The sequence below is a fragment of the Tursiops truncatus genome, chromosome 5, assembly GCF_011762595.2.
Source record: "Tursiops truncatus isolate mTurTru1 chromosome 5, mTurTru1.mat.Y, whole genome shotgun sequence".
Taxonomy (NCBI): domain Eukaryota; kingdom Metazoa; phylum Chordata; class Mammalia; order Artiodactyla; family Delphinidae; genus Tursiops; species Tursiops truncatus.
Genome location: NC_047038.1, coordinates 22,194,689 through 22,218,160, shown reverse-complemented (window position 1 = coordinate 22,218,160; position 23,472 = coordinate 22,194,689). Strand labels below are relative to the sequence as shown.

At 39.0% G+C, this 23,472-nt stretch overlaps 1 protein-coding gene across 4 annotated transcripts in view; it reads right to left on the bottom strand.

Annotated features, from left to right (window-relative positions):
- LOC109548757 (uncharacterized) overlaps nt 1–23,472 on the bottom strand; it is a 304,090-nt gene that overhangs the window by 2,580 nt on the left and 278,038 nt on the right. For all 4 annotated transcript variants that reach the window (XM_073804685.1, XM_073804683.1, XM_073804684.1 and 1 more), the window contains 2 exons: nt 17,511–17,570; nt 13,392–13,527 (listed from right to left, as the gene is read on the bottom strand). The gene's annotated coding sequence lies outside the window, so the exon portion shown is untranslated. The remainder of the gene's footprint in view (nt 1–13,391; nt 13,528–17,510; nt 17,571–23,472) is intronic.

Sequence of the window (23,472 nt, the reverse complement as noted above, 5' to 3'; positions counted from 1 at the left end):
AGTTTGGGGCCATTATGAGTAATACTCCTATGGGCATTTTTGGTATATATATATATATATATATATATATATATATATATATATATATATATACTTGGCAGGCACACATAGGTAATCATCTTTCTTGAGTACATACCTAGAAGTGGATATCACTGTGTCATAGAGTTTGGGATGTTTAGCTCTAGTAGATATTGCTAAACAGTTTTCCGAACTATCACTAACACTATCACCAGCAACATTAGAGTTCCAGTTCCTTTACATCCTTGCCAACAGTTCGTATTTTCAGTCCTTTTAATTATAGCCATTTTAATGGGTGTTGTTGGTATTTTATTACTGTTTTAATTTGCATTTCACTGTTATTAATAATATTGAACATCTTTTTATATATTTATTGGTGATTTAGATACCTTTTTTTGTGGAGAGCCTATTCAAATCTTTTGCTCATTTAAAAAATTTTGGACTGTCTCTTTCCTATTGTTTTATATGAGTTATTTCTTTATTTTGGACACAAGTCCTTTGGGAGATATATGTATTTCAAATATCCTCTTCCAATTTGTGGCTTCCTGTTTACTCTATTCATGATGGCTTTTGATAAAGTAAAGGTTCTTAATTTTAATAAAGGTAAATTCATCAGTATTTTATTCTATGATTAGTGAACTGTATGTTCTATTTGGAAATCTATGCTTTTCTCAAGGCTATAAAGGTATTCCGTGTTTTCTTCTTGAAAATTCATTATCTGACTTTTCACATTAAGGTATGGAATGTTTCTATATACTTATTTCTCACAGTTCTGGAGTCTGGGAATTCCACAATCAGGGCACAAGGCACTGGTGAGGTTCCACTTCCCAGGTTCTTGGCAGAAGGGACAAGGGGAACTCTGGAACCTCTTTTATAAGGGCACTAATCCCATTAATGAGGGCTCCACCCTCATGACCTAATCATCTCCCAAAGGTCCCATCTCCAAATACCATCATATTGGGGATTAGGTTTCAACATATTAATTTCTGAGAGATACAAATATTCAGTCTATTAATTCAGCCTATTGATCCATCTTAAATTAATTTTTATGTAAGCTAGGAGTCATATTTAATATTTTCCAGTATTGTATCTCTTTTTTCTGGCATCCTTTTATTAAAAAGACTATCATTTATTTTACTGAATTGGTGTAGTGACTTTGCCATAAATCAAATGATTTTATATGCATGAATCTGTTTCTGAATTCCTTACTTTGTTATACTGGTCTGTTTGCCTGTCCTTGAACCAACACCACTCTGTTATAATTTCTGTTGTTTCATGACAAACCTTGATATCTTTATGTTCCTCCAATCTCTTTGTTTTTCTTCAAGATGCCTTGGCTATATTAGGTAATTTGTATTTTCATATAAATTTTAGAATGGGCTTTTCAATTGGCACACACAAAAAAGTCTGAGATTTTGAATTGTTTGTAAATCGCTCTGGGGGAGAATTGACATTTTTACTACCATGAATCTTCTGATCATAAACATAGAATATCCTTCCATTTATTTAGGTCTTTATAATCACATTAGCAATATTCTGTACTTTTCAGCACAGAGGTTTTGCACATCATTTAAAAAATTTTTTTTTATTTTTATTTTTTTGTGGTACACGGGCCTCTCACTGTTGTGGCCTCTCCCGTTGAGGAGCACAGTCTCCGGGAGCGCAGGCTCAGCAGCCATGGCTCACGGGCCCAGCCGCTCCACGGCATGTGGGATCTTCCCAGACCAGGACACGAACCCGTGTACCCTGCATCAGCAGGTGGACTCTCAACCACTGCACCACCAGGGAAGCTCTGCACATCATTTTTAAGATTTATTCTTAGGAGTTTTATTTTTCAGTGCCATTTATAATGCTATTTAAAATTTATTTTCATTTTCTAATTATTCCTAGTATATAGAATACAATTGAGTTTTGGATATTGATATTGTTTCCAGTAGCTGTGTTTATTAATTCTAATAGTACATTCTTTTAGACTTTTTACATACATACATACATACATAATCATGTCATCTGCAAATGACCACTTTACTTTTTTCCCTAAAAAAGTAAAGTTTTTTACTTTTTACTCTTTGTTATATCTTTTGTTTCTTTTATTTGTCTTGCCTTATAGAATTGACTAGTACCTCCAGTACAATGTAGAATAGAAGTAGTTATAGTGGTCATATTTATCTTAATCCTAACTGAAGAGGCAAATGTTTAAAATTAACCATTAAGTAAAATGTAGTTGTCAATTTTTAAAAAAGATATTCTTGCTGAAATAAGACAGTTTGCTTTCATTTCCAGTTTGCTAAGAGGTTTGGGTTTTTTGTTTTGTTTTGTTTTTCCTTGATCATACCTTTTCTGCATCTATTGAGATAACTATATGTTCTTTTCCTTTATTCTGTTAATGTAATGAGTTACACTGAGTTTTAAATGTTAAATCAATCTTGCATTTCTGGAATAAACTCCGTTTGGTCTTGATGTACTACCCTTTTTATATGTCCTTTATTAGATTTGGTCATATCTCACACAGGACTTTTGCGTCTCTGCTCATGACAGATATTTACCTGTAATTTTCTGTTCTTGTAATTATTACACTTAAGTCATCTTTAAATGTTCAGATTAAAAATTTTAAATTTTTAAAATTTAAAAAATTTCCTTTAATGTATGTAGTTTTTTCCCAAAGACTTATATTTTTAAATAATTTTGAATAAAACAATTTTTGAACAATAAATATTTCAAAAATATATTAAAATAAATATAAATGATTTAATTTTTATCACTTTTACTATTTTTTTCTCTTTCAAAAGTATCACAATTTGATGATAAATTTTTATGGTCCCCTATTAATAGGCAAGGTTGAGTCTTCCTTGCCCTTAGGCTCTCAGATTTTTTTTTGCCTGTTGAAGAAATTATTTCCTGTTGAAGCATGACCCTTTGAACCTTTTCCTGAAACCTCAACATCTCCTATCCTTTCCCTGCTCTGAGCCTTAGCTCTTGCTATTACCCGCAACTGGAGTACCCTCTGAACTCCAGCAGTCTTTGTCTTTTGGCATTTTCCTCTTCCCTACATTCCAAATTAAATGGTCTCTTCTTCCTTCATTCCAAAAATATGAGATTTACTTCTCCTCTGAATAGATAATATTAATAATCACTTGCACATATTACAATCACTACGTCAGGTACTATTTATTCTAAGTGCTTTTAATATATTAACTCATTTAATCTTCCTAACAACCTTATGAGGTAGATATTATTTTTATTAATCTTTTACAGATTAAAACAAAAAAAAACCCTGAGTTATAGAGAGGTTAAGTAACCTGCCAAAGTTTATGCCATTAATAACTGGAAATCCACTTTTCCAATCTAAGTTGTTTGTTTGTTTCCAGACCCTGTCTCAGGCAAGAGCTGATAACAATTTTCCATTTCTACTGTCACTATGTAGTTTAGATCCCCTCATCTCTCACAGCTCTTTGTCAAAACCTGGCTAATTGTTATTAGTAGCAGAGGCATCAGGACGTACATTCTACCTCGCACACTACTCCCAAAGTAACCTTCTAAAACACACATCTAAACAGCAACATCCAAAACATAACAAACCAAAATAACCACCAAAACCCCCCTGAATTTCTCATTTATTTGCTTAAGAATGTTTGTTAGCACTTCACTGCTTTTAAGATAAAGTCCAAAATCTACCACAGCACCGAGGTCCTTTATATACTACAGTCAAGGCTTCCAGCATCAGCTCTAGCATTCCAACACTGCCCCGGCCCCAGCCTTTATTCTCTAGCCACACCTCTCCATTAGTAGTATTGACCCAAATCAAACAGACTGCCAGACATTTCTCCAGCAAAGATGGGTTTACTCAGGATCAGTAGAGACCTGTCATGTAGCGTCTGCAACCATGCTGAGCCATGTGCAAGTTCCCACGGAGCAAGGGAAGAACACTTTTATAGAGGGGAAAAGGAAGTTGGGCAGGCTACAGGAAACAAAGAGTCCAGTGGCTTTTCATTGGCTGAGCCCTTGCCAGGAAAGGAGTCTGTCTTCTTCCTGTTGGGCTCTGCTATTGTCACAGGGCATGAGAGCTCCCCTTTCTAGTCTCTTGACTATTTAATTGAGGTTTCTGGGGGGTTTTGTTTTGTTTTGTTTTGTTTATTGTAGTTCTTAAACTTACATGCTTACTTATGTCTCCACGTCCTTGTTAGTGTCTCTGTGCATCTGTATTATCCTTCAGCTTTCCTCCCTCCCTCCTTTTTTCCTTCTCTTCCTCCCTGCTTCCCTCCTTACCTATCTCCTTACCTACTTCTACTTCTCTTTCTCTTCTCTCTCTCTCTTCTTCTGTCTACAAACTCCACCTCAAATATCATTTCTTCTTTTGGCAGTGCTCCATAAGCACTCCTTTCATCACCACCCCCAGCATAATTCTTTTATTCACCACTGAGATGCCAAAAAGTAGTGAATCTACCTCCATTACAGCACATATCATACACATATGATATCAGCACATATTGTGATTTGCATTTATACCTGGTCCCACAACTAGCTAGTGAGTTCTTTGTGGGTAGGGACTATATGTTACCCACCTTTATTCCTTAGCACTTAGCACTTTGTACAAGGCACATCATAGGAACTCAACAAATGTCCTGTGAAATGAATGATTTATTTATTGGATCACATAATGGGGTTGAACACATTGATGGCTCTCGATAAATATTTTTTGAAGCAAGTAGGCTTGTATCTTCTAGTTCCTTGGAGTTAGCAAATATCTGGTTCTGAGATGCCTATAGGTTTATCAGGGAGGATTGTAAAACCTACCACAGGACAATCAAGCCCTCCTCATTAGCAAAGCTTCGTACTAAGCCACTCTTTATATTGAGATGAATAGAAATCACTCCAGATCACTGAGAATTTCAAATGCATATATACTAAAAAACAGTTTCCTCCTGTTCTATTCTTAGTGTGAAGAAGAGGATGAATAGAGTCTTCAATTACATAGAAATAATGGACATCCTCCTTTTATTTTTATTCTATGTGGTGTTTTAAATAAAGGATATGAATTTGCTTTGTTTTTAAAAACAATCTACAAAAATTCTTTATTCAACAAATTTATTCTTTATAGCTATAACCAAAAACTATAGGCTTTTATTTTTATAATTAAAAAATCTTGGCTTCAAAATAAATTAATAAATATATAATTAAGCAATTTATATTATTATATTAAACTTGGGGCAATCTTTGAAGAACGTGTTATTCCCCCACCCTTTTCCAAACATTAAAGGGACAAAATACAGACAAGCATTTCTTCTTTGAGTTTCTACATTAAAGGCACTGGGTAATTTACCAAAGCAGTGCAAAAGAAACACCAAACGTGAGAAAATTCATTTCAAGGAATTATTAGTAGTGCAAAAGTAACAGCCATACAGAGCAACCCAATTCCCCAGGAAACTTCATAAATAGTAACCTTATTAAGCTGAGGGCATGATAAATTGTGACAGGTGTGCATATTATATGATAAATAAATAAATGATAACTCCAAGGCCAGCCAAGACATGATAAGTTAATAGCAGATTGGATGGTATTTGACAGTAGAAAGCTTTTGATGGAGAAAGTTCTGGATTTTTCAGTAAAGAACTACACAGAGCATATGGTTCACTGAAACAGGATAGATTTTGTTTTAATCAAATGTTTTAACTAATCTGTGAAATCGCTAAAATTTTACATTTCTTCACAGATCAACATAACATGAAAATTAGTTAAAAGAAAATCACTGAATTTCAGTGTAACGTTTAAGCTTGTTTTTAATTTCCAGTTGAGTAGAATGCTTTCATACTAACAGAGTCATACAGATTTTTCTAGAACCACTTATTTGAATAACATTGATCATTATATCATAACTAAGATAACTTTAGAGTATTTTTATTTATTATAAGTAAAGTGAGTGGCTTTTTGCGTGGGTTTTTGGCTACCTTGACATATAAAAGTAATTTGGGGAGAAACAGTGATTCAATAAAATTTCAAGAATCAAGAAGTGGTGGTGATTTCTTATTTAGCTTATATTTCTCTTGCTTTCCTTAGAATTTGCACCTCCACATAATTGAAAACCACAGGGCTTCCTGACCATTAAATCCTCAGGGTCAGGCTGGCTTTCCTTGCTTTCATTTCTTCCCTGCTGCACAGGCCCATGGGCTGTAGCCTTCTTCACCATCCTTTTTAACAGTGTTAGCATCTTCTCTGGTGCTTGCTGACCTTTTGATAATTCTAGCTACATGATGAGAAGGATATATATAGTCTCTCCAGCTCCCACTTCCTTGCTGTCCTGAAATCAAGCATAGTAGATGCTTCCCATTTCAGAATTTTACTGTTATTCATTGTGGGATAGAATCTTGATAAAAATGATCAAAGAAAATTACAAAATTTAAAAAAACTTATAACATTTTTGGAAAAGACTTTATTTTTTAATCAGTTTTAAGTTCGCAGCAAAATTGAGAGGAAGATACAGAGATTTCCCATATAACGCCTTCCCTCACCCTTATAACATTTTAATGCCTTTTGTTCCCTCACAGTCTCCCCCTATGGCTAGAAGCCCTAGAAACTGAGGATTCCTACCTGCTCTTTATGTTGAGAGCAGATTTCATGTGTTCCTAACTTTCCTGTTTCTAGGCCCAAAGATCCCTTTCTTTGTAAAGGCTTGCCTTCCCTCCATAGGCCTGAAGATGCAAAATGAAAAGTGTAAGTCAGTGTTAGGGTACCTGTCTCAGCACCTTCCAGTCTTGACTCCTTCTCAATGGCCTCCTAACTCAAGATAGAACACATTCCCCTATGATGTTACCACACCTAGAAGCTTTCTTCGAATAATCATGGTTACTGGGGGTCTTGGGATAATATAAAAATAAATAAGCCTGAATGAGTAAAGCTTCAATTTTATTAATGCATAATGCCTACCGTATCATGAGGCAAAGGTTATGGATGTCCTTAGTTTAGCCCAAAAGTACTCATTTCATCAAGGTTTATGTATAAGTCACTGAAACCCCCTCCCTCATTCAACCTTTCAAACTTCTTCCAGTTTTAGTTCCCCCTTCCACCCCACCATAACCACTGGCACCCCATAACAATGGGATGGAATGGAAGCCTTATTTGGAGGCATGATGGAAGGGTGAGTTAAACTTTGGAAGCCAGATCTTTCCTCGTAATTAATAACAGTACACTAAATGAACACCAAAAATCCCATATACCATTCATGTCAGCTAGGGGAAAAGTAAACTCAAAATGTTCTAGGATAAAAGAATGTTACGTTACTCTCCTGTTGAATAAATAAGATGATAGCTATAATTATGGCTATTCTATGTATTACTGGCTCTATTATTAAACAACTGAAAAGGCAAGTAAGAACACCAAAGCATCATGGAGGTGGCAACTGAAAGAAGCAGCTCTCCCCAATACCCTTCATAGGTTTGGGGCAAATAAAAGGAAGAAGTTGGAATTTATTAAAACATGGAAGTTTGAAAGGGGACCCGTGGGCCTGGGCCAGCTCTCTGAGGAGGGGTTGCTGCTCGGCTGGTGGTGGTATCATGAGACTGGTTCTGCAAAGTGTCAGAATAGCCACAGAGTGGAATCAAGGTCAGCTATTAGAAGAAACTGCTACAGGAACTGGAAACAATCCAGTGGAAGCAAGTCCCTTCTCTCTGCTCTGGCCTTGCGGTCTCTGTCCAGCGCCCTCTATTGGCAGACCTTATGAGGAGCTGCTGGCAAAGCAGAAACGCAGTTTGAGTCCCAGCTTGAGCATCACAGAGCCAATGTAGAAGGGTGGATTTGAAGTTGAGAGGCACAGTATGATAACTGCCATACTGCACACAGATCCTTGTGGGATATATGTAGTGGGTGGGATAGTGAAGGGATCAAAAAAATGATGATAGAAGGAGAATCAGGTTAGTAGGTATCAGAGGAGGACACAGGAGATTTTTAACAGTAAGTATTATGGCTAAAGGAAGACCATTGGTTTTACAGTTGAGATTTGGCTAGGAAGGCATTTGCAGAGAGTCATTGAAACAGATGTTAGATTATAATAAAGTGGACACAGTCGTGTTGACTACTCTTTCAATAATTTTGGCTGCAAAATGAAGGAGAGGAATAGGGAATAACCTAAAAAGATAGCAGAGTTAAGAAAATGTGAATTTGAGGGGGAGGGGGGAAGGAGAACTGATAAGGCATTTCCTTGAAAAAGAGGAAATACTTTCTTAAAGATGGAAAAGAATGAGTGAAGTTATAGAAAAAAATATGTGGAAAGGAAGGAAGTAGACACAGCATTTGTAGGATGATTTTAACTAAATCATTAAGGTAATTGATGAGGTGCTTTTCTGAGGATGAATATGGCTGTGCTGGGATGGGGACCTGAGGGAATGAAGATGATTCAGAACACTTCATGTGTGGAATTTAATGGGGGCAGGAAAATTCCATACATCAGATTGAAAGAATCTAACAAAATGATTCCTAGAAAATGTCTGAACCAAACCAGGAATAAGAATTATATACACTCTGGGGTGTATGTGTGTGTGTGTGTGTGTGTGTGTGTAAGATTCTAAGCCTCCAATTTCTGTAGTCCAGGGTTTTACAGCTGAGGTACTGTTGACATTTTGGGCCAGATAATTTTTCGCTGGGGACGGAGGGCTGTCCTGTGCATTGTAGGGTGTTTAGCTGCATCCTGGCCTCTACTCACTAGATGCCAGTAGCACACCATCTTCTCACCCACATCATGACAATCAAAAGTGTTCCCCAACATTGTCAACTGCCCCTCAGAAGCAAAATTACCCTTGGCTGAGAATCACTGCATGTTTAAATTTTCTTAGATTTATCTAAAACCATAAACTGAATTCAGTCATTTTCTTTCAAATGACTAAAGGCAATGAAAGATGGTGCTGTAATTGCATTGTTCTGTATCATTTAAGTCAAATGGCATTGTTGGTTAAAGACTAATGCCAAAGAGTATAATTTTAAGAGTATAGACCCAATTCCTGGCTGTACCTATTAGTTCCATTTTTGTTCAGTCACAGACTTCCCCTTTCAATACCTATGTTGCAAAAAAATGTATTATTTTTCACAAGGAGACTAGGACAAAGTGAATAAATGCATCGGTACAAATCAGTCATTCATACAGATCAAAAACAGTGTATTTATTAAAGATGGTCATTTACTGCATCTTTCTGTTAATACAGTTCCTCATGTATCTTTTTACATTACACATGTTTACATTACATGTGTACTCTTTGAAATTCATTTGAAGAATGTAATAATTTACATTTGATATATACGTTTGATAATGTATAATTTGATAATAAGAATGCCTTCTATTTAATTTCTGTCAAAAGCAGATAACGCTTGAAATAGTTACATTTTCCTCCCCCTTCTTTCACAAGCAAAAACGAGGTAGAGGTAATTCGTATAATCATATGTCACAAATGTTCTCATACACCAAAGAAAGGAAATTATTTACTAGTTCAAAGTTGTTGAGATTAGTTGTCCTTGGACTAAAATAATATTTGTGTATGCTGTCTACCAAATACAGTTGCCCGTATGCTTCCACTTCAAAATCTTATAATTCTTATTAATGATTTGTTCTGCTAATCTTTAATGATGAACATCATTAGTCAGATGTTATCCCGAACTCATTTTGCATCTTGGATATTAATGTGTATGTATTTGTCTTTCATTACTTCTGTGGCAAAAGCATGTTTACCATACTATAAATCTTATCAGTCTTTGAACAAAAGTTACTTAAAACCCTGAAACTGTGTTATTTTGTGATTTTGAGTTGCCACTGTACCTGGGTAGTATCTGTTATTTATTTGCTTGTCTCCTGAGGGTACTGGTAATGCTTAATGATTTACATCCCAGGGTTTCCTTAACCAAAACAATTTTGTAAGGAGACTAAAGGGTTTGTTTTTCAAATGAATGGTTATACTAACTAGAAATCATGGCTCTGCTTTACTGGGCTTAAAACAAAGTATCTCGCATCACTCTAACATCTGGATTTCATTTATTGCTAAGGCAGAATAAAATTGGTTTGAAAAGAGTGAAGTGAAATCAGTTTTAATGATAATGATCATTATCTGATTTTTTTTTTTGACTGAAAATTTCCCTCCAAGTCAGGTTCTGTCATGTTTAACTTTGAGTGTGTACCTCATAGGAATAAAAGTTAGAGCAACCCAATCTATTCCTCTTCTACCTCTGACTTAAAAAACTACTTACCTAATGAAAAATGGAGTAAGAGACATAATCTTCCTTGATATTTTGGTGCAATGGCTCTGTTGGATTTTATATATATATATATATATATACACACACACTTGTATACACATGGAATGTGTATATACCCAAGTATATATATATATACTGGCTTTAATTGCCTGCACTTGTTAAAACATTTTATTCCACCAAAAATATAATACACTTGGTCTAGATTTTATAGCTTTTCAAACTGATTATCTAAATTCGGGTGATTCTTTAATTTTTAAAATGCATTTACAAATGGGATACATCAGAAACAATGTGTCTGAAGTATCTCACGCGTGCATTAAATTTTCCTATAGTGACAACATAACATTACATTTTAAAATTGTCAACCTGTGCAAATCTTCATGCCTGTTTATGTATGCCTTTCAAAAAACTTTTCTTACATTTTGTTGAAATTCTATAGCTATCTGGCAGAACAGCTGTCTTGCTCAAACATTACTTCAATGTTTTGATTTTTAAAAAACCTACCTCTTTTTTTTTTTTTTTTTGCGGTATGCGGGCCTCTCACTGCTGTGGCCTCTCCCGTTGTGGAGCACAGGCTCCGGACACGCAGGCTCAGCGGCCATGGCTCACTGGGCCCAGCCGCTCCGTGGCACGTGGGATCTTCCCGGACCGGGGCACGAACCCGTTTCCCCTGCGTCGGCAGGCGGACTCTCAACCACTGCGCCACCAGAGAAGCCCAAAAAACCTACCTCTTAATTAAAGATGTAAAGAAAGATTTTTTTCAAAGACATTTAGAAGAAGTGTTTCACATATGATAGCTCTATTCCCAATAATCCTAAACGTTACTACTATCAGCACTAAAAAGGAAGAAAAAGATAGTAATGGGAAGAATAGAAATATGAAAAGAGAACTGGAAGTTATACTTTAAATAAACTTCTCCTGGCAGTTGAAGCTCTTGGAGGCTGGCATAGTTACCCAAGTTGGAAAGATGGAAAGTAGAAGGAAATGCTACCCCTAGGGATACTTAAGGCCAGATTTGCCAAAGTGCTAGAAAACAAAATGCAGGAAAATCCCCTGAATATGTCGTCAGGGCAATGGCCTAAGTACCTCCAGATAACTTTCCCTGTTCACCATTGATGGGGTAAGAAGGCTCTGAGTCTGGTTTGCTCTCTCACTGATTCCAGTGTGACCTCAGGCAATTTGCTTCACCTGGCTGCCTCTTTCCCCTCTCCTCAGAGAATGTAGAAAATGACACTTGGTGGGACTTAGTGTTTATAACCACTTCAAGATTTCAAAGAGAAAGTTATCAGAGATGGACAAAGTATAGTTCCCTGTCACTCTACATGATGGTAAATGAAAGTTGAAATCTGGAAATAAAGTCCAAACCAGGTTTAATATGTTAGTTTAAGTTTGCGTTTACTGTGTTTCCATTTAATTCAATTTGATTCTATGCAATTTCATTCCATGTGTATTTATTAAGGAGCGACGATTACCTTCGGAAAACTCAAAATCCAGGGCCTGCAGAAATTGGTTCACTGGCCATCTTGGAAGGCAAAGGGGTTCCTCTACTTGAAGGACAGAAAAAGAATCTCCCAAATCCCTATGTGGTTCAGCAATTCTATTATATCCAGAGGTGAAGCTCAGTGGGAAAACTGGGAGACAGTACAGTCAACCCATCGGCAAACATTTTTGAGCTCCTAGTTGGTTGCAGAGGCTGTTCTAGATGCTGGGGAATTCAGACTGAAATTCAGTCCCTGGATGAAACTATGGAGGAAACCATGCTCTCTCAGGGCCTTATTTCACAGTTCCGGTAAAGGATATGATCCTATTTCTACTACTGTACTTCATGCTAAGAAAGTGAATGGGAAAGCATCCTGAGCCGAAAATGGATCGACCACTACTAATAACAGTAACAACAAATATACAGCGAGAGCCTCCTGTGTTCCAGCACAGAGTTAAGCATCAATATACATCACAGTTCTTCAAAACAGCCTTTTCTTTTCCAAATACGAGGAACCTGAGGCTTAGAGAGCCATGGTAACCAGCTAGTGGGTGCGACACAAACCCAGGCCTGTCTTGATTCCAAAGAGTTATAAGGAGTAATGAAATCTGGTCAGCTGAACGTCTGCTCTCGTACTCAGTGGTGGCTCTTTTATTCTCTCTTTGCTCAGTTGTTGCTGCCTGTTCTGCAAACAATTAGCAATTTTGTATGAAATTCCTCACTTTTGTGGGAAGTCCATTGCACTGACCTACAATGAAAAGCTATTTCCTTCCAAAGACTCTGAGCTAAGGCATCTGCGTTGCCATCCGGAAAGGAACATCTTAGAGAGCAAAGGGAGGGGTTAAAGGAAAGATTTATTAAGCAGTTACTATGTGCCAGGCACTTGTTTAAAATTTGTTTGAAAAGCAAGTGTTTAAAAACATTTCATTTTGGGACTTCCCTGGTGGTCCAGTGGTTAAGTCTCCATGCTTCCACTGCAGGGAGCATAAGTTCGATCCCTGGGAACTAAGGTCTTGCATGCCATGTGGCATGGAAAAAAAAAAAAAATCTCATTTATTTCTCAGAGAAACTTCAAAAGAGGAGAATATCAAGGTTCAGAAAAGGCTCTGTAGAAAACAGTGGCAGAGCTGGGGTTTGAATTCACATTAAGCTCCTGCCTCTCCCCCGACCTGTGCTGCCTCTGAAAAAAGTATACTTACAGTATCTTGCTTGGTCAAATATTCTTATGATTTAAATAAATCAGTGAGGGACTTCCCTGGTGGCGCAGTGGTTAAGAATCCGCCGGCCAAAGCAGGGGACACGTGTTCAAGCCCTGGTCCGGGACGATCCCACATGCTGCGGAGCAACTAAGCCCGTGCACCACAACTACTGAAGCCCGCGCGCCTAGAGCCCATGCTCCACAACAGGAGAAGACACCTCAATGAGAAGCCCATGCACCGCAATGAAGAGTAGCCCCAACTAGAGAAAGCCCACGTGCAGCAACGAAGACCCAACACAGTCAAAATAAACAAATAAATAAACAAACAGTGAAAACCACCACTACTGCAACAGCACAGAATAGATCTCTGCTCAAATATCACCTCCTCAAGACAAAAAGCTTACCCTGAAGTAGCCAACCTCCCTACCCTACCCCTACAGCTTTATTTTTCTTCATTGCACTTACCACCTTCTGACGAAGCCCAGGGTTATTTGTCTTTATCGTCTGTCCTTCTTACTGGAATACGAGTGTCTAGAGGGTATGCATCTCATCTGACTAGTTAATTTCCATATCCATCATTCCTAGAACAGTGCCATCATGCCTAGAAATAAATAATAAACATTTATTAAATAAATGCATGAAAGCAGGTTTTTAAAGGCAGGGTAGATAGCAAACCTGCAACAGGTTGAAAGCACAATGTGGTTTAGTCTCGAAAAGATCACCTTGGTGCAACAAATGCAGTGATTTGAATTAAATTTTTTTTCCATAGGTTAAAAGTGATTCCCAACTTAAGAAATCACTACTCGTTATCTAAAATTTGGCTCAATATAAGGCTTCACTCAAGAACCCCATCAGCATTATTTATTTTATTAGGCATTTTTAATAGTACTTTATAGACATTTTGTCATTGTAAATGGAAATGTATTTACTTTAAATATTATTACCTTCCAGAAGCCTAAGGGCAAAGCAGACATTTTAATTTATCTTGCAAAGCTATGAAGTTAGAGAGAGGGTGGAAAGATTGATGAAAAATGAAAAGATCGGGCTTCCCTGGTGGCGCAGTTGTTGAGAGTCCGCCTGCTGATGCAGGGGACACGGGTTCGTGCCCCGGTCTGGGAGGATCCCACATGCCGCTGAGCGGCTGGTCCCGTGAGCCATGGCCGCTGGGCCTGCCTGTCCGGAGCCTGTGCTCCACAACGGGAGAGGCCACAGAAGTGAGGGGCCCACGTACCGCCAAAAAAAAAAAAAAAAAGAAAAGAGAAGATCAGAAGAGAGACAACTAAATTACAAAAATAAAAATGTGTTAGTTTTATCTATGAACGCCCCCCCCACAAATTACCTGATAACTACTACAGACATCTCAAAATCCAGATAAATAACAATATTTTTATTAACTGTTTGATACACCTGTTTTTCCCTACGTTATTTAGTTGAGTTCTCTTTGATTTCCTCAAAGACAAAGTTATATGACAATAACTTTGTAATCTTTTTTTCCATTAACCTCTAGCATAGTTAATTAATACTAGTTTTTATTATTGATAATTGGCTTGCGCACCACATGGTTTATTACTGATAATTGACCTGCACTGTAACATGGTTGCAGGTTTGTGCCCAGAAACGTAGGAATTCTGATAAATTCTATTTTTCATGGTAGCCAAAAAAAGCATGGTGCATTTATAATTATATGCGCTGCATCATCTAGCATGTTCCTGAAAGGGGAAATCTTCACATTTGACTAGGCATCAATAAGAAACTAATTCTTCACTGGCAGTTTTTATATTTAGCTACTGAAAAAGTTTCCACAGACTAATTTGTGGTGCTGTACATGCCAACCTATGTTTCTCCTTTACTACCAAATACAGTGTCAGCACCCTAAAATGGGTTGGTGTTATGGTAAGACCTCTGACACTGCCCTTCAGGGTTTCCACACCAGGCATATCGGCCCAACACATGGGGGGAGTGTGCCTGGGAGCTGTTCATTCCTATGCTGGCGCAGCTGGCAATAACTTGACATGAATGTGACTGAGAACCACATAAATATATTCCACCGAAACCAAGCTGAACCAATCCCCAACTCATCTTCCCTTGAGCTGGATTTCAATAATGCTCCACCACCACTTGGAGGGGAAGTCGGAGTGAAAAAAGACAACAATCTTAACCAAATTCAGTTCAAGTATTTTACTTTGGCAAATTTTACAAAGGCATGTGAACATGTGAACACATTGCTGGTGTTCCTTCCGGGGCCTTGGAAGGGAGGGTCCTGAGCTTCTGCTTCATTAACTTCATGACAGATTCTCCTGTAATGGGTTCACATGTACTACACTTGCTAACCTCCATCTCTTTCTTTGCACTGACAAGGCATAGTTTTGCTCTCCCTCCCACTCTTCCTGTCTTTCAAATAACTGTCTCCTTATCATTCGTGTCTCAGCTCAGAGAAGCTTTTTCTGATCTCCTATGTGTATCATTCCCCTCACTCTGCCATGTTACCCTGTTCCTCTCTCTTTTTAGCTCTCATTTCTCTCTGAAGCTATTTTGTTTACTTATTTACTGTCTGGCTTCTCCAGTAAAATATGGGCTCCAAGAGAGCAGGAATTTTGCCTGGAATGCTTATAGCTACACCACCTGAACCTAGAATGAGCATCTGGCACTCATTCATTCAAATGACTTTTGAATGAATGAATGAACTATATGCTTAAAAGCGCATAAACTAGCTTAAGAATATAATTTGCTCAAGAATATAATTTTACCATTTTAATCAAGTTACTCCAACTCTAGTCCCCCATTTCACTGTGCTGGCTGAAAGCCAATCTCAGGTATGGTTAGGGCTCCTTCCTCCCTGGGGTTTGCAAAGGTGTTAGAATTCAACAGAGGAGCAGGTCATCAGTCATTGCCCTCACTGGTCACTGAACTGTCCATGGTCTTGGCCAGCAGTCAGGTCCTAACTGCAGCTTCTGTGACATGCATGTGGCTGAGGAAGGTTGACAAGGATCGGGGGAGCCCTGCTTTTGGTGTTTGTCCTCCCTCTAAAGACCCTGCAGCCCTTTCCCCCGAGGCCTTGCCATTCTTTCCCTGACAGCAGCATGGTGGTCTACCGACCACTAGTCCCTCCTAGTCAGAACTAAGCCCCTCCCTTGCTTTTCTCAAAGGCATTGCTCTGGGACACCCTGCAAAATCATTTCATGGTGTTTAGACCTTATGAAATTGAGAATCACGGTTACCACCTTCTGTTTCTGCTCAGAAAAATCCTTGAGTTAAGGAAATTGTAAGGGTCTGACTACTTTCTTGGAATAGGAAGAAAGTGGGAAATCTGAAGAACAAACAAAATTATCAAAATCTCAAAAGTGATCTTGTCACCTCCATTTTATATATTCTTGTATATTGGAAAGGAAACTAACCGGCAGTTTGGCTGACTGTATGCTGTGGCTCTGTTATGGGCTAAATTTTATCCCCCCAAATTCATGCATTGGAGTCCTACACACCAGTATCTCAGAATGTGACTGTATTTGGAGATAGGGGCTTTACAGGTAATTCGGCCTAATGAGGTCATTGGGGTGGTCTTCATCCAATGCTTGCCATCCTTATAAGAAGAGGAGATTAAGAGACAGACAGGTACAGAGAGAAGGCCATGTAAAGACACTTGGAGAAGACAGCCATCTACAAGTCAAGGGGACAGGCCTCAGAAGGCTCTGCTGACACCTTGATCTCAGACTTCTAGCCTCCAAAGTTGTGGGAAAATAAATTTCTGTTCTGAAGCCATCCAGTCTGTGGTACTTTGTAATGGAGGCCTAGCAAACTGATAGACTCCCTGATGCTGCAAGGTTGGGCAAGGCAGCCACTCTGGGGTCTGTGTAATAGTAGGAGTTGTTAGTGTGCATTCTTTAGCTCTGCAAGCCTCTGTGATGGAACTTTAAATCACCAGCAGTAGCAACAGTGCTGGTTTCTCCCCAAACCACATTCAGCCTCAAAGCAAGAGCGGGCACGTAGATGCACAGGGAAAATGCTTTCAGCAGGGCCTGGGGGTGTCTTCTTTCACACGGCTCCTTATCGCCTTCACTGGAATGCCGCAGAGCCCAACACCACCTGCTCGCATGGCATTTCACTCATGTGCATTCCAGGAAACAACACAAATACTCGAGTGGCAGCAGGCCCTAGCGGGGTCAGCAGATGATGAATTAGTGATTCTCCAATAGTCAGAGTTGCGTAACTGTTAAATATGAGTTCACAAATATTTATCCATCGTATCGATTATCTGTATATTTATTTTTTAACACAGAATGAAGTTCTGATATCTGTAACTAATTCCAACCAGCATGCTGCCTCTTGCTGTCTTTGTCTGGGATATTCATTTCTTCTCGTATACACGATCTTATGTCTAATTGTTGTCAGTCATTTTTTGCAGGGAGAAAAATAAGACAATAAAAAAAATGCATTGTTTCAAAGCTCGAAATTTTAACACTGATTTTGGAGGGTATAATTTAGTGATAGTTCCAAATTATGATTGTACCTATGGAAAAATGGTTTTGTTTGTTTAAAAATATAAAAGCTATCAGGAAAATCTCATCTTTGAGAATTCATTGACATTACCTTATGTTTTTCCTTAAATTATCTTTAGTTTTTCTGATGTTTCAGATAATCCAGTACTATCTGAAATGCAAAAAAATGAAATATTTATTAGCAAAAACATAAAGTAGCAAAATGTTATAGTCAGCAGACATCATGAGTCATAGCATTGTATTTCATTCCTTGACATTAGAGACAAATGCCCTCCAGTGTTTTGGAAAAGTCTAAAACTATTTTTTCTAATATGTTGATTTAACTCCCTCTTCATTGTCCTAAAGTACACACACACATGAACACACAGGCACATACATACATACACACCACTTTTATAAAGTATGCTTTTTGAAAATGAAACTTTTAATATGTATTTATCCTACAAGGACTTTAATCCATGTGGTTTCATTTGGTGATTCATTCAAATTTAACTCACATAAATATATTAGCTAATGTTGCAAGAGGCCTGCTACATTTTTTTAAAGTCCTTTTAATAAGCACCAAGTTTTGGTGTCCCAAAAGGAAAGAAAACTTAAACTTGGTTTCAATACTGAAATCATGGTGCATTTTTTTCAGTTTTGGTCATTCTAAATTTCACATAATTTTACAATAATGTTGTGAGATAATAAAAAATATATATTAGTCTTTGCTTCCAGTTCCTGACACAGAGCTCCTAAAACGCTTGTAATTTCCTGGGTGATAGGAGTGCCTTTGTTCTAATGAGGTGACTCTGGGTGAGCTCCTGGATGGCTCCTGAGTGAGGGCTGGTCACCAGAAAGACCAAGCCATGATTAGAAGCTTGGAATTCTCAGCCACACCCCACATTCTCTTGAGAAGGGAGAAGAGCTGAAAATGGAGTTAATGATTGATCATGTCTATGTGATGAACCCTCCATAAAATTCCAAAAGGATGGGGCTCGGAGAGCTTCTGGGTTGGTGAACACATAGAGGTGCTGGGAGAGTGGTGCCCTTGGACAGGCCGTGAGAGCGTCACACCCCTTCCCACCCACCTTCTCTTCCCTACCCATCTCTTCCCTCTGAATGTTCATCTGTATTCTTTATCATATCCTTTAATAAACTGGTAAATGTAAGTAAGCACTTCCCTGAGTTCTGTGAGCTGCTCTGGCAAATTAATCCACCCAAGGAGGGGAGTCTTTGGAACCTCTGATCTATAGTCAGTTGGTCAAAAGCACAAGTGATACCCTAGGATTGCAGCTGGTGTCTGCAGGGTGTATGAGTGGGGGTGGGAGGCAGTCTTGTGGGACTGGGCCCTTATCTCCTGGTAGATAGTGTCAGGATTTAGTTGAATTCTTGGACACCCTGCTGGCATCCTGAGATTTGCTTGATCCCCCTCCCCACAGACCCACACTGGAATTGTGATCAGGAACCAAAAGAAATGTTTCTTCTTTTTGCTGTGATGCTTTATTTTTCTCCAAAATTTAATATATTACTATGTTATTCATACTGAAGAGTAACATCTAGGTTTTTTAATAATTAGAAAGAGCCCATAGACATTAGCTCAAAATGGAAAGTAATAATATTTTTGAGTGAAAAACTGAATTCGAAAAATAAAAAAGAGGCACGAGCTAGGCATGGGTGGCCAATGTGAAATTATTGCAGAATAAATAATTCCTAATGGAATATTTTTGCTTCATAATATGCCTTGACAGTTCATGTTAGGCTCAGAAATCTTAATGTGGTGTCAAAATTGGGAAAGATAGTATAAATATTATTAGCTGAATGAAAAATGAAATGAATGAACGAATGAATGAATGGTAGTGTAAAACAGAGCATCTGATATAGTGTTAAATCATTTAAATGGCGCAGAAGTAGAGTTAGTCTAAGAAGATCATTTTCAAAACCACTTAAGTCACAGTTTTTTCCCTTAAGAAAATATTTATTTTTCTCTTGACGTGATTCTTAAATCCCAAATAAAATAAAGAGCAGGCTTATGTGCTTTTTGACCAGGGCTCTGGTTCCATTTCTCTACTAGTGTCTAAGTTTCACCCCACTGGGTCTGGGATTTAATTGCATCCTCTTTGCAAGCTACTAAGTTACCCTGTTACTGTTTCATGGATGCTGAAAGCAGATGTGAGACTCTTGGGTAGAGACAAAGAGCTTTATTACTCAGGGTGGAGCAAGCAGCATGAACATCAGCATGTTTACACTGGTTACCCTTGCCTCAGACTCCACAGGGTTGACATGATATGACCCAGATGCATGCTACACACACAGTGGGTTTGCATAACAGCTAAGGAATGCTAAAGTTAATGAGTCCATTGCTTTTATTTTGTTTTTGGCTAACAATCAGCTAACAAACTTGCTCCTTGTCCCAGGTTGAGAAATTACCACATTTCTCAATATTGCTTGATGCAAACACAACCTTGAGAAATAGCTCAGGAAAAGAAGCATTAGGATCTTGAATTCTGACACCCCTAGAAAGACATATAGGAGCCTAGACACCCATGGAGGACTCTCCCACTACCACCTTGTGGCGGTTTCATCCTTAAACTGGCTTCCCCCACTGCTATCAATATCCATGGGGGGAGGATATTGCCCCTGACAGCTACCTGGAAAAGTCTTGAGCTTCCCTGTGGCTGGACCTTATACAAATTAATCACTGGAACCAGAGGAATGTCCTTGACTTAGGCCTAGGTTTGTACCCATTCCTGAACTAATCTCTGTGTTACGGAGGAAAAATTACTCTGATTACTTAGATCATCCATGCTGCTGGGGTGGGAAGATCAATTTTACCTACTTAATAGCTACCAGTAGGGCTTCCCTGGTGGCACAGTGGTTAAGAATCCGCCTGCCAATGCAAGGGACACGGGTTCAAGCCCTGGTCCAGGAAGATCCCACATGCCGCGGAACAACTAAGCCCGTGCGCCACAACTACTGAGCCTGCGCTCTAGAGCCTGCAAGCCACAACTACTGAAGCCCGCGCGCCTAGAGCCCATGCTCCGCAACAAGAAAAGCCACCGCAATGAGAAGCCCGTGCACCACAACCAAGAGTAGCCCCCGCTCACCGCAACTAGAGAAAGCTGGCGCGCAGCAACAAAGACCCAATGCAGCCAAAAATTAAAAAAAAAAAGCTACCAATGGGGAAGAGGCAAAATGTGAGGAGGCAACAATTACCTACCTCACATGTCTCTAAGTCGTATAATTCAAAACTTTTGCTCTATTTCAGGTTTTTCCAAGTCAAATGAAGTGGAGAGAAAGAAAACTCTTTGGCTCTCTTTTCTATGTCTTTATTCTGGGAAATCCTATCTATTTTTCATTGTACCCATATTAATGGATCATCAGTTAAGGGTCAAGAACTGTTAGGGGCTTCCCTGGTGGCGCAGTGGTTGAGAGTCTGCCTGCCGATGCAGGGGACACGGGTTCGAGCCCTGGCCTGGGAAGATCCCACATGCCGCGGAGCAACTAGGCCCGTGAGCCACAACTACCGAGCCTGCGCATCTGGAGCCTGTGCTCCGCAACAAGAGAGGCCACGATAGTGAGAGGCCCGCGCACCGCGATGAAGAGTGGTCCCCGCTTGCCGCAACTAGAGAAAGCCCTCGCACAGAAACGAAGACCCAACACAGCCAAAAAAATAAATTAATTAATTTAAAAAAAAAAGAACTGTATTAGACTTGGGGATACAATTCTCAAAAAGTCAGAAATGACCCCTAAACTCACAGGCAAATAATCTAGTGAAGGATTCATTTTAAGAGACCATTAGGATGAGAGGGAAAAATACAGAGTGATGGTAGCACACAGAGGGAGCGCCTCACCTGGACATTGAGTGGGAAGGTTAGGAAAAGCTTCCTGGAGAATATGATATCTTAAATCCGAAGCCAGAAGGATGAGCAGGAATTATCAGGTGAACTGTGTGTGGGCGAGGACTAGATAGCTTGGAAGAATGCCTTTGCAGATGGAAAAACAAAGCAAGTTAGAGAAACTAAATGTAGTTCTGTTTGTCTGAATCATAAAATTCAAGGTGAGAGATGAGGTGGGAGAAGTGAGGAGTGGGAGGGAGAAAATGTTATCTATGTAAAGGAGCTTTGACTTTTCTGAGAAACCTTGAAGCCTTTCAACAGAGAGAAAACAAGGTAGATACTGCATTTCAGGCATTTTACACTGGCTATTAGAGTGAAAAGTGAATTGAGGGTAGAAACGAGGCTGGGACAGAGAGATTAGTTAGGAGACTGTTGCAATCCAGCACAGAGATAGAAGTAATCATACCAGTGAAAATGGGATGAAGGGGCAAATTTGCCATCTATTTAGAAGTTGGATCCATAGGTCTTAATAAGTAATTGGAAGCATGAGATGAGCATAAGGAAAAACATAAGGCCTGGAGATAGGATAGCAATAAGAACAGATTTTTTTTTTTTTTTTTTTTGGTTTAAAATGGCACATTAACATTTCTGCCCCAAAGGGGGAGGCACTTTTCCTTTTTTTAAAAAATAAATTATTTTATTTTATTTTTGGCTGCGTTGGGTCTTTGTTGCTGGCACGGGCTTTCTCTAGTTTCGGTGAGTGGGGGCTACTCTTCATTGCAGTGCTAGGGCTTCTCACTGCAGTGGCTTCTCTTGTTTTGGATCACGGGCTCCAGGCGTGCGGGCTCCAGTAGTTGTGGTGCACAGGCCCAGCTGTTCCGTGGCACGTGGGATCCCTCTGAACCAGGGTTCGAACCCATGTCCCCTGCGTTGGCAGGTGGATTCCTAACCACTGCGCCACCAGGGAAGCCCTGAACAGATATTTTTAATTCAGACAGCAAAGGTTCAGATCCTGACTCTACACTTAGCATCCAAGCCTGAGTTAATTACCAGCAAAAGGGAGACACTGATAACTACCTAGCATGGCTGCTTTGAGGATAAATATACAAAGAAATATTTTAAAATACTATATGGCAAGTTCCTAACAGAATAAATCTCTAATAAAGTATAGCAGTATATCAGTTCCTCTTTCACTGTCTGAAAGAACTGGTTGGATGGAGAAGCTATTTATTGAGTGCAGCAGTCAGGAGCGTGCTGGCTGCAAGTAACAATAAACTAGACCTACAGCAGTTTAAAGAAGTATGGGTTATTTTTCTTGCACAATAAGAGAACTGGAGGTGGATAGCTATTGGCATTAATTCAGTCGGAAACTGGAGTCTTTGCTGTTATTCTTGGTTTTACCTCATGGTCACAATATGGCTGCCCCAGTTCTAGTCTCCAGTGTCACATTTACATTTAAGTCAGGGTTGAAGGGAACCATGCATAAGAGAAAGGTAATGGGTTAGTCCATTTTCCTGAGATGGGGAACATAGGAGGAGAAGACAGAAGTTTGGGAAGAAATAATGAACTTGATTTTGAATATATTGAGTTTTAGGTGTCTTGATATATTCACATAGAAAGAGGTATAATGGGCAGTTAGATATACTGGCCTGGAGTTAACGAAAGATGTCTGGGATTGAAGGGGGAAGTTAAATTCTGTGGGGTGAATGAGAGAACACGTAGAAAGGGTCTACAGTGAGAAAAGGTGAGGTCCAGGACACAGCCCTGGCACAGAACACCAACATTTAATGGATGAGTAGAGGCCAAGAACTGCCAAAGGCAAGAGTGGTTGGACAGGCAGGAGCAGAGCCAAGAGCATGCTGTGTCCTGGAAGCCTAAGAGAGAAAACAATTAAGGAGGACGTGGTCAATAATATTAAGGGCTACACAAAAGCAAGAAGGTCATAAGTGACCTTGCTGAGAGCTTTTCCTTTTGTGGGGACAGAAGCTAGACTGGAGTGGGTGAGAAGTGGAAGAGAAAGGAGAAAGCAGAACGAACAAATGTAAAAAGTTCTTTTCTTTTTCTTTTGTTCTCAGAGTTCATATTTTAGGATGTCACTTGTAAAATTCTTTTTTTCAAAGAAAGATTTTTGGTAAAGTCAATTCACCTCTCTGAAGAGAAGAAAACTTGGGATGAGAATCTGGTCTTCATGACCTTCTAAAGGTCTCTTCTGGAGCCACCAGTCTCTGATTACAT